Source organism: Miscanthus floridulus, chromosome 1 (assembly GCF_019320115.1).
Source record: "Miscanthus floridulus cultivar M001 chromosome 1, ASM1932011v1, whole genome shotgun sequence".
Lineage (NCBI taxonomy): Eukaryota > Viridiplantae > Streptophyta > Magnoliopsida > Poales > Poaceae > Miscanthus > Miscanthus floridulus.
In genome coordinates this window covers 190,728,989-190,741,338 of record NC_089580.1, presented here as the reverse complement: position 1 = coordinate 190,741,338, position 12,350 = coordinate 190,728,989, and positions in this window count along the sequence as shown.

Below are 12,350 nucleotides of genomic sequence, written 5' to 3'. Positions count from 1 at the left end.
AAGATGAGGTGGAGGACGCCATGAAGAGGTTGGCTGGCGATGATCTATTCGGCAAGGTAGATGGTGAGGGCTAAGCTCAATAACTTGAGTGGAGAGGAACCTGTATTGGACAACTGTATAGTGGAGTTAAATGCACGAGGGCCTAAGCAAACATTTGTGTATTTGTATAAATGTTATAAGTAGACGACATGTGCGTGCTTAGTTGGTTTGCTAGCGCTTGCAGTGAAAAAGAGACATGCTGTTAAGTAGCATTTGAGTAGTTAGTTTATTACTAGGATCTTGGCCTTGGGTAGCTCGTATTCCATAATGTCAAGCACTGGAGCCCGTGCATGTGTAGAAGGAACAGACGTGACCGAGGAACCACAGCCGACCGCCCATGACGCAGAGTGCTGGAGCCCGTAGCACGTGTAGGGTGAGATCAAAGACATGGATTTCTCCAAAGAACACAGAGCGGAACGTGTGCTGCTCGATGGTTGGTGGAATATCTTAGAGATATTTTAGTATAGAGAAACGGGATGAAGCATTTATAGAGATCATGTATAATTGCTAGAGTTTTGTTAAGGAGTAGCTTAGAGTTGGTGGTCATAAATGGAGATTAAACTAGAGTGGAGAAATGATGGCAACAAATTACGACGATAAAAACTTCATTTATTATGGAGTGGAGAGTACATATCTAGAGCATTTCAAGGATAGAAACGCATAAGGTGCTCGATGTGCCATGAATTGGGGATATCAATTCCCTCAATGTCGCATAGCTGGTAAGACCCTGGTCGGGTAACCTCTTTGACCATGTAAGGCCCTTCCTAGAGGGAGGAGAGCATGTGCATCCCTTCTGTTTTCTGCTTTCTACGGAGAACGAGGTCGTCGACCGCAAATGAATGACCTTTGATGTTGTGATCATAGTATCTTCATAGGCCTTCTAGGTATTTGGCTGTGCGGATGCAAGGGATAAGGTGTTCTTCTTTGGCCCTATCGACGTCCTATGTCTAAACAGTTACGGCTTGCTCTTTGTTATAATGTTCCACCCTAGGTGCTCGGAAGGCAATGTCCACTAGAACTATGGCTTCTGAGCTATAGACCAAAAAAATATGGAGACACATCGTTGTTGCAACTAGCTTGAGTACGTAGTCCCTAGACCATAGCTGGGAGATCTTTGAGCCATCTACCCGGATGCTTTTCTTCTTTCTAGTATAGTCTCTTTTTGAGGGCATCGAGGATCATGCCGTTTGCCTGTTCGACCTGGCTGTTGGCTCTAGGATGGACAACAGAGACGTATTTGACGGAGATGCATCGATCTTTGTAGAAGTCCCAAAAATGATGACTAGTGAATGTAGTTCGGAGGTCGGTGATAATGCTATTTGGGAGACCGCATCTATGGCTGATATCTTCAAAGAGCTCGACTGCCTTCTTTGTAGTGGTCAAACAAGCGGCTTGTATTCGATCCACTTGTAGAACTTGTCAATGGCGATGTATACGTATCGAAAACCACCTGGCGCAGGCTTGAAAGGCCCGATCATGTCTAGTCCCCAGCATGTAAAAGGCCAAGAAGCTGTGATGGTCTACAATTCCTACACCGGCACGTGTATTTGCTTGGTGAAAAATTAACATCCTTGACAACATCGGACGAGGTCTTCTACGTCGGCGATGGCCATGGGCCAATAAAAACCAGCTCGGAAAGCTTTGCCGACTAGGTTTCTAGAGGCCGCGTGATTGCCATAGGAGTCAGAGTGAATTTCAAGAAGTAATTTCACTCCCTCTTCTTGGGTAATGCATTTCTGCAGTATCCCTTTGTAACAGAACCGACCAATTATACGAAATTAAGTAAGAAAATCATCCGCCAGAGCAGACGATTTAGCAAACTTAAGCCCGTATAACCCGGTAGTCCGTGAAATCATGAAGGATTTCAAACCAACTTCCATTCCAGCCAAGATCATAATAAGTTTAGCGGTCACCATCACAAATTACATAAAAGTTCGCAATCTCAAATACATTAGAGTTTCAACATAGTTATTACAAAACCAGTTCGAATGAAAGTAGCGGAAGTCATTTGTTCAAACCACACACACACTCACGCGGAGTTTAAATATAGTGCCAGCGAATGATCATCTCCAACAAAAGCATCAGACGAGATGTAAGGAATGACCATGCCCATGGTCCTAAGCATCACCCATCGTAGGATAAAGGCAGTTGATACAGTAGCCGTAATACATCTGCCCATCTGCAACAAGTGGGAATAAAACCCTGAGTACGAGAAGGTACTCAGCTAGACTTACCCGACATAACCGAAAATAAGTGACACCAAGGATTATAAAGGGCTTTATAGTAGGGTAGCTGACTCATTTGCAAAAAAGAGCATTTTTAGCATTTCCAGAACTTTTCGAAAAGCATTATTGCCAAGTTAATTATTATTAACCTGTCGACTAGATTTGCACCTATACTAGAGTAAACATGTGATTAAGCAGATAATGATAACCAATGATCATTAAACAACTTTCATACTATCATATTCGTTATAACTGTCCAAGTGTTCCATAAACATTTACTACGATGAAGTCACTCAAGTCAAGTGCTCACTGTCTAGGAGCGATGGCGATTCGAATCGATTCCTAACCAGCTGGTGATTTATTCCTTACACAAACCTCACTCACCCGTTAAAGTGAGATATTGATCACCGAGCCAACTTTCTAGGTATCTCGAGTTTGCCAGGAACCACATGTACCCAGGGGCCGACCAACTGCACTTTGGTCTTATCATCTCGCCCCCGTGTCCTACCACACCTGCTCCGGCACAGTGCGCTGCGGGCAATCTACTCGGCTCGAAAAATCTCCTAGCTTCGCGGTCGGAAGGTACTTTATCCGGCCAGCTAAATGTAAGGCATGTGTTCAACATGACTCGAGGCCCAACAACGGTCGGTCCTTAATCGACACAGACGGAAACACTACAGTCCAAAACTCTGCAAGTCTCCGTCCGGTCTCAACTTCATTTAACACTTAGTTATACCATGACTTCATAGTTGAAAGGTCCTTGTTTGGTTTTGGTAATTGAGTGACAACTTAGGTGGACTAATTGTGTTTATGTGAGATACACAGGTGATTAGTCCACAGGTACATGTGTGTGAGCAACATATGCCATGGAGGTGAAAATGGCTTGGAGATGTTGCAAAGCTCACACATGTGATGATGAAGGAGCTTAAATGCACATGAGACATGACATTGAGTCATGTGATCAAGGTGGAGAAGATCAAGACAAGACTTGGCTTGATGGACCGGTTGCAAGTGTGAAGGGCAAGTCGAAGGCTTTGGAGTGATGGACCGCGTGGCGGTGAAGCTTGAGCAAGACTTGGCGCCGATGGGCGATGGCAACGGTGAAGAGCAAGTAGAGTCAAGATCGATGAACCAATATGATCATGTGATGATATGAAGTGGATCATATCATTGTTGATCGTGTTGGTGCATGTGTTGCATCGACATTGAAGGAGATGGAATAAAATGCGCAAGGCAAAGGTATAACCTAGGGCATTTCATTTCACCGGTCATAGGTGTGTAGAGAAGTTTATGACCGAGTTTAGGATAGATGGCCATACTATCAAGAGGGGCAAACTTATTTGCATATCGGTCATCTAGTGCCACTCGAGTGATCTAACTTTGCATTGTCGCTAGGATCGAGTGGCGTGGCAAGTTGAGTGGCTAACATCCTTTGGGAAATGATTGTGAAAATGCTAACACACATACACATGATGGTGTACACTTGGTGGTGTTGGCACATTTACAAAGGAGGTGGTGTTTGCAGGGTTGAGATGGGTTTGGGTCCCTCTCTCCCAAAGGATACAAATTCGGCGCTTTCGGGAAAATGGAATGCCTATTTTCTATTGCGCCGGATGCAAATTCTTGTGGTTAGCACACTTGAGCAAGGGTGAAGAGAATGGAGAAGATGCTGGCGTCGGTCAACTGACCGGACGCTGGATCTGAATGCACCGGACGCTGGCAGGCTGCGTCCGGTCGCGCTGACGTGGAGTGTAGCAGTAGCTGGAGAGTGACCGGACGCTGGCTGCGTCCGATCGCGTTCGATCGGACGTGTCCGGTCATGCTCGGGAGCTTACTGGAAACGACCGGACGCTGAGGGTCCAGCGTCCGGTCAGTTGAGTGCTGGAGCGTCCGGTCAGGTCAAGTGACCGTTGGAATCGGGACACGTGGTCGTCTGTGGGCGACCGGACGCTGAGGTCCAGCGTCCGGTCAACACGACCGGAGCGTCCGGTCGGCCCGACCGTTGCCCAGTGAAGAGGTAACGGCTAGTTTAGCCCTTGGGGCTATAAATAGAAGTGGCCCTCGGCCATGGCTGGTGCTGAGCACCTCAAGGGACTTAGTGTCCATGCTTGTGAGTGCTTGGGAGCCCTCCATCACACATATACTTGATAGTGATCATTCGATTGTGTGAGTGAGTGATTCTAGTGCGATTGCATCGTGAGGTTGCATCGAGTGGCACTAGGTGATCGAGTTGCAAGCCGGTGGTGCTTGTTACTCTTGGAGGTTGCCACCTCCTAGACGGCTTGGTGGTGGTCTCTGTCGAAGCCCGTAAGAAGTTTGTGCGGTGCTCCGGAGAAGAGCTTTGTGAGGGGCATTGTGCTCGCCCTGCGGGAGCCGCGAAGAGCAACTCTAGTAAAGCGAGACGCGAAGGGCGACAAGTGGTCCAGCCGGGTCAAGTGCTAGAGCTTGTGGTAAGCACTCCACGTGGGAGAGTGTGATTTGCGAGTCACCACTAGCAAGAGGACCGGCGGCAACCTTAAAGCTTGTCTCAACGGGGACTAGCGTGTTGGCAAACACGTGAACCTCGGGAGAAAAATCATCGTGTCAACGTTGTTCTTCCCGTTGGTTTGCAACCCCCTTACACAAGCTTGTAATTACTTTCACATACATTGTGCTTGTGTAGTTGCTCTTGTAATTAGTTAGCTTGTGTAGCTTACTAGTTACCTTCTAGCTTGTGTAGCATAGAAGTAGCTCCCTTGAGTGACTAATTTGGTTTTAGTAACCTTGTTAGTCACATTGCTTAGTTTGTGTAGCTAAGTATTTGCGCTATCTAATTAGGCATTGGTTGCCTTGTTATTGAGCTTTGCTAGTGAGCTTAGTTGGCTTTGTGCTTTTGCTTACTAGCATGTGTAGGAGCTCCCTTGTTGCTTAAAGTACTAGTGGCATAGGTTTGTGTGACCTTGCTCCTATAATTGTTTAGGAGAGCTCTAGCTAGTCCGGCACCTTAGTTGCATAATTAGTATCTTTGCAAGGTGCTAGTAAACATATATAGAGGGGTGTAGTCTTGGCTAGACCGATTATTTTTATTCCGCATTTATATCGGTTAGCCGACGCGATTAATTTTAGAAAAGACTATTCACCCCCCCTCTAGTCCGCCATCTCGACCCTTCAATAGTCCTCCAAGCAGATCCAGGTAACCACCTATAGCTCGCAGGTGACAGGAAATCACTCGACTTCTACCGGTCTAAGCCAGCTAAGCATTGACTCGACTGCGGATACTAGGGTAACAAGGATATAGTATAACAAAGGTAAACAAGGTATAATGCAGCAACGGTTGCAAACAACTCCTGAATGTAATGCATCAATTAAAGTAAAGCATTTAATTAAATAATTGCAAACCGGGAGAAAAATGCTTCGGGGCTTGCCTCTCTCGAAGGAGCTCGGACGGTGATCGGGGCACTCCGGAAGTTCCTCAACGTCCTCCTCGTCGGCTTCTGGCACTTCCTGCGGCTGCACCTCGAACTGCTCCTCGGGCTCCTCGGGTATGATGACTGGGCTCTCGGTTTGCGATCCTGTATGATGCAATGCGCGTAAGTGCTCATGCAAACGGTGCATCGAAGGAGATGAATGCAATGGATATGTTTAAATGCAAGGTAGTCAACATCATCCAAGAAAATATACTACAAGCACATGTCATCTACTGCATTCTCTTCTACTACTAATATGTTTAAGTCAACACACCTTATCAAATGCTTCAAAGATACACCAAAGCTATTATTATTAACTAACCTTGTATTAAAGAGGATTATTTTATTTCCTTTTAAATTAGAGCTACAACAGAAATCTATATTTCTGGTACTTATAAAAATCTGAGAAAATTCTAGTAGCAGGGTACTACTCTAAGTAGACTACCATCAGATTTTCATGATATTTGAATGAGTGGATTAGCCTACACAAAAATCACAAACTATGGCATGATTTTGTACATAAAAATACTTTGAACTGTGAAAAGTGTCAAACAATAGAATTAATATTTTTCCTAGGTTCTTCATAGCATATAATGACTGTACAAAAATTGTCACATGCATGTTTTATACAAAATTTGCTCTCTAGCTAAAATAACAAAAATCAGCTATTAAAGGTACTTGAACTACACCTCCAAAGTTTTCCACAGCACATGCATGGAATATATTTTTCCTAGGAAGTACATGACATAAGAAGATTAACAAACTTGAAATCATATTTTTCTGCAGACTATAGATTTTTCTACATATTTTTCAAGTTATTAGTAATATTCATGATTAAATAAAATTCTACACCAAAGTATCTCAAAAATGACATGCACAATTTTTCCCAAGTAGATCTAATGATAAGGAACCTAGAAAAATTTGTTTCAACAAATTTGGAGCAAATTTGAGTACCCAAACAATTTTCAAACCATTTCAAATTTCAAATAATAAAGAATAAATGGAAAACAATTCATTTAAACGATACTGGGCCAGCCCACTGGAAATCAGCTGGCCCACGGCCGTTTTCGGCCTGCGCGGCCTGAGCGCAAGGGAGGGGAAGACGGCCCAGCAGGGCGTTAGCCCACTGCCGCTCGGCCTAGCCGGCCTGGCTGGCTGAGGCAGAGTGCCTCGCCGGTGCTTGCGCTGGCGCGGCGGCGCGGCTCAGCCACGAGGCCGGCGGCCATCTCCGGCCACGGCAGGGCGAGCTGGCGAGCGCACATGATGCGCGAGAAGACGGCGAGCGCGGTAGGGTAGCTAGGCGGGGCTGGAGAAGAGAAGGAAGACGACTTCCATGGCGGCCGAGCACGGCGGCGCCATGGCCGTCGGTGGCGAGACTCGGGGAGGCTCAACCTGAGCTCGAAAGGCGGCGCAAGCGCGAGCGTGACTTGAAGGAGGGCAAGGCGGAGCTGCGGGCGCGTGATTGCCGGCCGAGGTGAGGAAGCCGCGGCGAATTTCGCCGGCGGGTGCGTGGCGCGGCGAGCGGTAGAGCTTGGGACTCTTGGCTCTGGCGGGAAGGAGAGGCAGCGCGGGATGGAGTGAGCAAGCGCACTGGCTGCGGCAGGTGAAGGCAGGCGTGTGGGCACGGGCGCAGGCTGGCTGCGACGCGCGGCGACGTCGACGGCGCATGGCCGCCACGCGGCGGGCGAGTTCTGCCGCGGTCGGGCGCGCGGCGCGGCGCGACAGCGAGCAGGCGCGCGGAGGCAGGCTAGCGCGGCGCTGGGCTGGGCTGGGCCGAGGCGAGGCGAGGCACGCGGGAGGCTGGCTGGATGTTGGGCCGGCTTCGGCAGGCGGGCCAGAAGCGAGGCGGCGGCCCGCGAAGGAGAAAAATCTTTTTTCCAAATATATTTTCAAGGAATTTTTAAATGCCATTTTCATATATTATTTTGAGCAAGAAAATGACCTCTTTTGAAAATGTACCAAAAATGAAAGTTGTCTAGAATTTAATTCTCTACAACTTTGCTTTTATGACCACAGCCAAATTCTTTCTAGATTTTGAAGTGTAAGATCAAAGTCCACGTTTAGCTCAAAACCCTAATTTTGGGAATTTATTTTTGAAGCCAAATTTTGAATTAATTTGAATACAAACATTGCTCCAAAAATTAAACTAAATATTGCTAGATGATTTACAATAGTAGCCAAACATGTTTTACTAACCTAGCAAGAAAAATTCAGGGCAAAACAATTCTTAAACAGGTGTATGCAACATTCAGGTTTCATGCATGTTTCAGATGTTTCAAAGCAATGTTTCAATTGTTATTCACATGATTAGGCATGTATGATTTGGATGCTTGATGATGCATGATATGCATGATTTGCAGTGCCTAAATGCAGGCATAACACCGGGGTGTTACAGCCATTCCCCCCTTATAAAAATCTCATCCCGAGATTTGGGTTACGAACCATTTGTTATAAAATTCTTCATAAGCTTTTTGTAGATACTCTCCTGTTTCCCAAGTTGCATCTCCCTCATCATGATGATCCCACTGTATCTTGTATGTTTTCACCACACTATTCCATGTAGCACGTTCCTTAGTGTCTAACACCCGGACTGGTTGTTCACGATACACCAAATCTGATTTGAGTTGGATACCTCGAGGTTCTATTCTTTCCTCTGGAACACGCAAACATTTCTTGAGATGTGATACATGGAAAACTGGGAAAACGGTACTCATTGTCTCAGGTAACTCTAACTTGTAGGCTACCGGACCTCTTTGTTCCAAGATCTTGTATGGTCCTACGAATCTCGCGGCAAGCTTTCTTCGGATTCCAAATCTTTTCTTCTTCATTGGCGTGACTTTCAGATAAACATAGTCACCAACTTCAAACACAAGGGGTCTCCTTCTTTTGTCTACATAGCTTTTCTGACGTGATTGGGCCGCTTTCATATTCTGCTGAATAATATGAACTTTCTTCTCGGCTTCTTCTACAAAGTCAATGCCATAATACCTTCTATCACCAGGCTCGACCCAATTCAATGGTGTTCTACATTTTCTGCCATATAAAGCTTTGAATGGGGCCATCTTGATGCTTTCTTGATAACTATTATTATAAGAAAACTCGGCTAACGGTAACCATGACTCCCATGATCTCTTAGAAGACAATACACAGGCTCTTAACATATCCTCCAAAACAGCATTTACTCGTTCAGTCTGACCATCTGTCTGAGGATGATAAGCGATACTGCGAATCAAACTAGTTCCTAAGCCTTTGTGTAAATGTTCCCAAAAGTGAGCCGTGAACTGTGAGCCTCTATCAGATACTATGGTCTTTGGTATACCATGCAACCTCACAATTTCTGCGATATACTTCTCGGCATATTGAGGTGGTCGATAAGTTGTCTTGACAGGTAGGAAATGAGCGGTCTTGGTAAGATGATCCACAATTACCCAAATCGAATCATGTCCTTTTTTAGTAGTGGGCAAACCCGTGATAAAATCCATACTTATATCATCCCACTTCCAACTAGGGACGGACAAGGGTTGCAACATACCGACAGGTTTCATGTGAATGGCTTTCACTCGACAACATGTGTCACATCTGACAACATATGCTGTAATTTCTTTCTTCATTTTGGTCCACCAATAACGAGACCTTAGTTCTTGATACATCTTACTACTTCCAGGATGGATAGATAGCTTAGAAAGGTGAGCTTCATCCATGAGTTTATTCCTAAGCTCTCGATCCTTGGGAACCACAAGACGGTCGTCAAACCACAACACGCCCTGTTCATCCACTTTAAAGTGTTGAGACAGCTTTTCTTTTATTTTCTCTTTGATGTGGAATATCCCCTTGTCAGTTTTCTGGCCTTCTATTATCTTACTCTCTAAAGAGCAACTAATCTGAATACTATGTAACACAGCAGGATGCATTAGATCGAACCCATCTTCAAGTAATGGCTGCACATTCAAGTAATGTGACTTCCTGCTCAAAGCATCTGCCACTACATTGGCTTTTCCAGGATGATATTGCACATTCAAGTTGTAATCCTTGATCAATTCCAACCATCTACGCTGTCTCATGTTTAACTCTGGTTGGGTAAAGATATACTTAAGACTCTTGTGATCCGTGAAAATATTGCACACATTACCAAGTAGATAATGTCTCCAAATTTTTAGGGCGTGCACAACTGCAGCAAGTTCAAGATCATGTGTTGGATAGTTGACCTCGTGCTTTCTCAATTGACGTGATGCATAAGCTATGACTCTCCTTTCTTGCATAAGAACACAACCCAATCCAGTCTTCGATGCGTCGCAAAACACATCAAATGGTTTCTCGATATCTGGTTGTGCTAGAATAGGAGCAGTGGTCAACAGTTTCCGCAAAGTGTGGAAAGCTGCTTCACACTCCTCTGTCCACACAAACTTATGATCCTTCTGTAGGAGGCTTGTCATCGGTTTGGTGATCTTCGAGAAATCTAGTATAAAGCGACGGTAATAACCCGCTAGTCCTAAGAAACTTCTAATCTCAGGAACTGTGGTCGGTGCTTTCTAATTCATAACTTCTTGCACCTTACTTGGATCGACTGAAACCCCATTCTCTGACAGAATGTGACCAAGGAAAGGAACTTCCTTCAACCAGAATTCGCATTTGCTAAACTTAGCATACAATTGATGATCTCTAAGTCTGGTCAAGACAGTTCTCAGATGCTCTTCATGATCTTTCTCGTTCTCGGAGTACACCAGAATGTCATCGATGAACACTACCACAAATTTATCCAATTCTGGCATGAAAATTGTATTCATCAAAAACATAAAGTATGCAGGAGCATTTGTCAAGCCAAAAGACATGACAAGATACTCATACAACCCATATCTGGTGGAAAATGCAATTTTTGGTATATCCTATGGCCTAATCTTGATCTGATGATAACCGGATCTCAAATCTATTTTTGAGAACACCTTGGCCTTGGATAATTGGTCAAACAGAACATCAATATGTGGCAAGGGATACTTATTCTTGATGGTCACAGCGTTGAGTGGCCTGTAATCTACGCACATTCTCAACGTGCCCTCTTTCTTCTTTTTCACAAACAAAGCAGGACATCCCCATTCAGACTTGCTTGGCCGAATAAACCCCTTTTTTGACAAATCTTTTAATTGCTTCTTCAGCTCAGCTAACTCATCTGGAGGCATCCGATAGGGTCTCCTTGAAATCAGAGCTATTCCGGGGACTAACTCAATTCCAAACTCAATCTCCCTATCCGGTGGAAGACCAGGTAGCTCATTCGGGAATACATCCGGAAATTCACATACTACCGGAATCTGATGAATAGGAATGACTGCCGTAGCACATGTAACACTTATCAGGTCTGTTCTCTGAGGCAATGGTACTTGAAAAGTACCCTCACCTAGTGGATCTTTAAGGGTAAGTACTCGACTTCCAGTATCTATGACTGCTCCCCAATCCTTTATCCAATTCATCCCTATAATGACATCCAAGACTAACCCAGGCATAACTATCAAGTTCACTTAGAACTTCCTGCTACCTAATTCAAGGGTTGCCCCTCGAACCATCCGGTTGGTCAAAACATCAGCCCCTGCTGAACTTATACGGTAACCATAACCCAATTCTGTGCATAGTTGTCCATGTTTCTGTGCAAATGCTTGACTCATAAAAGAATGCGATGATCCAGAATCAAATAGAACAACTGCAGGGTTTTCGTTGATAGGAAACTTACCAGCAGTGACGGGCTCTCCCTCTGGGATTTCATCCACTGTTGTACTGTGCACTCTAGCATTATAAGTCTGCTGCTTCTTCTTGAACGGGTACGGATAAAACCTCAAGAAATGGCCGGGTTGATCACAGTTATAGCAGGGTCCTCTTACTGTCCCGGCAGATCCCACAGCTCCCTTGGAACTGCCTTGTACCGTAGTTGCGGCTGCTTTGTTGGGCTATACTGCCATCTTGTACGGCTTCTGAGGTCCACGGAATTTCTGACTTCTTGGCTGAGGTGGCCTGAATCTAGCGCCAGGTGCCGATGGGCGATATGAAGGACGACCTCCCATAGGTGCTCTAGCTTGCGACGGACCACCTTCAAAGGCTCTCTTGCGTGTCTTGGCGGCGGTGCTGGCATTGTTATTCTTCTCCTGCTTCAGGTAGTCGCTGATGAAGTCGTTGAATCTGACGCGGTTGTTGGTACCAACATGCTTCATCATTTTTGGATTGAGACCCCTCTTAAAACTGGCTATTCTTTTAGCATCTGTGTCAACCATGTCGGGAGCATAGCGACACAAGTTGTTGAAGGCATGCAGGTATTGCGTCACGGTTTTGGTGCCCTAGTTCAATGCCAGAAACTCTCCCAACTTCATCTCGGTCAGCCCGGGTGGAATATAGACTCCACGGAAGGCCTCAGCAAACTCTCTCCAAGAAATCTGAGCATTTGGAGGGAAGGTGGTGCGATGGTGCTTCCACCACATTCCTGCCGGTCCTTGCAATTGAAGTGCAGCATATTCCGTTTTTAGCATCTCAGTCATCCTCAACACACAGAATTTATCTTCCATCGTGTTGATCCATTCCTCAGCATCGAGTGGCTCTGTTGCTTCCTTGAATACTGGCGGCCTGGTGACCATGAAATCCTTGAAGCTGCTATATTGGTTCA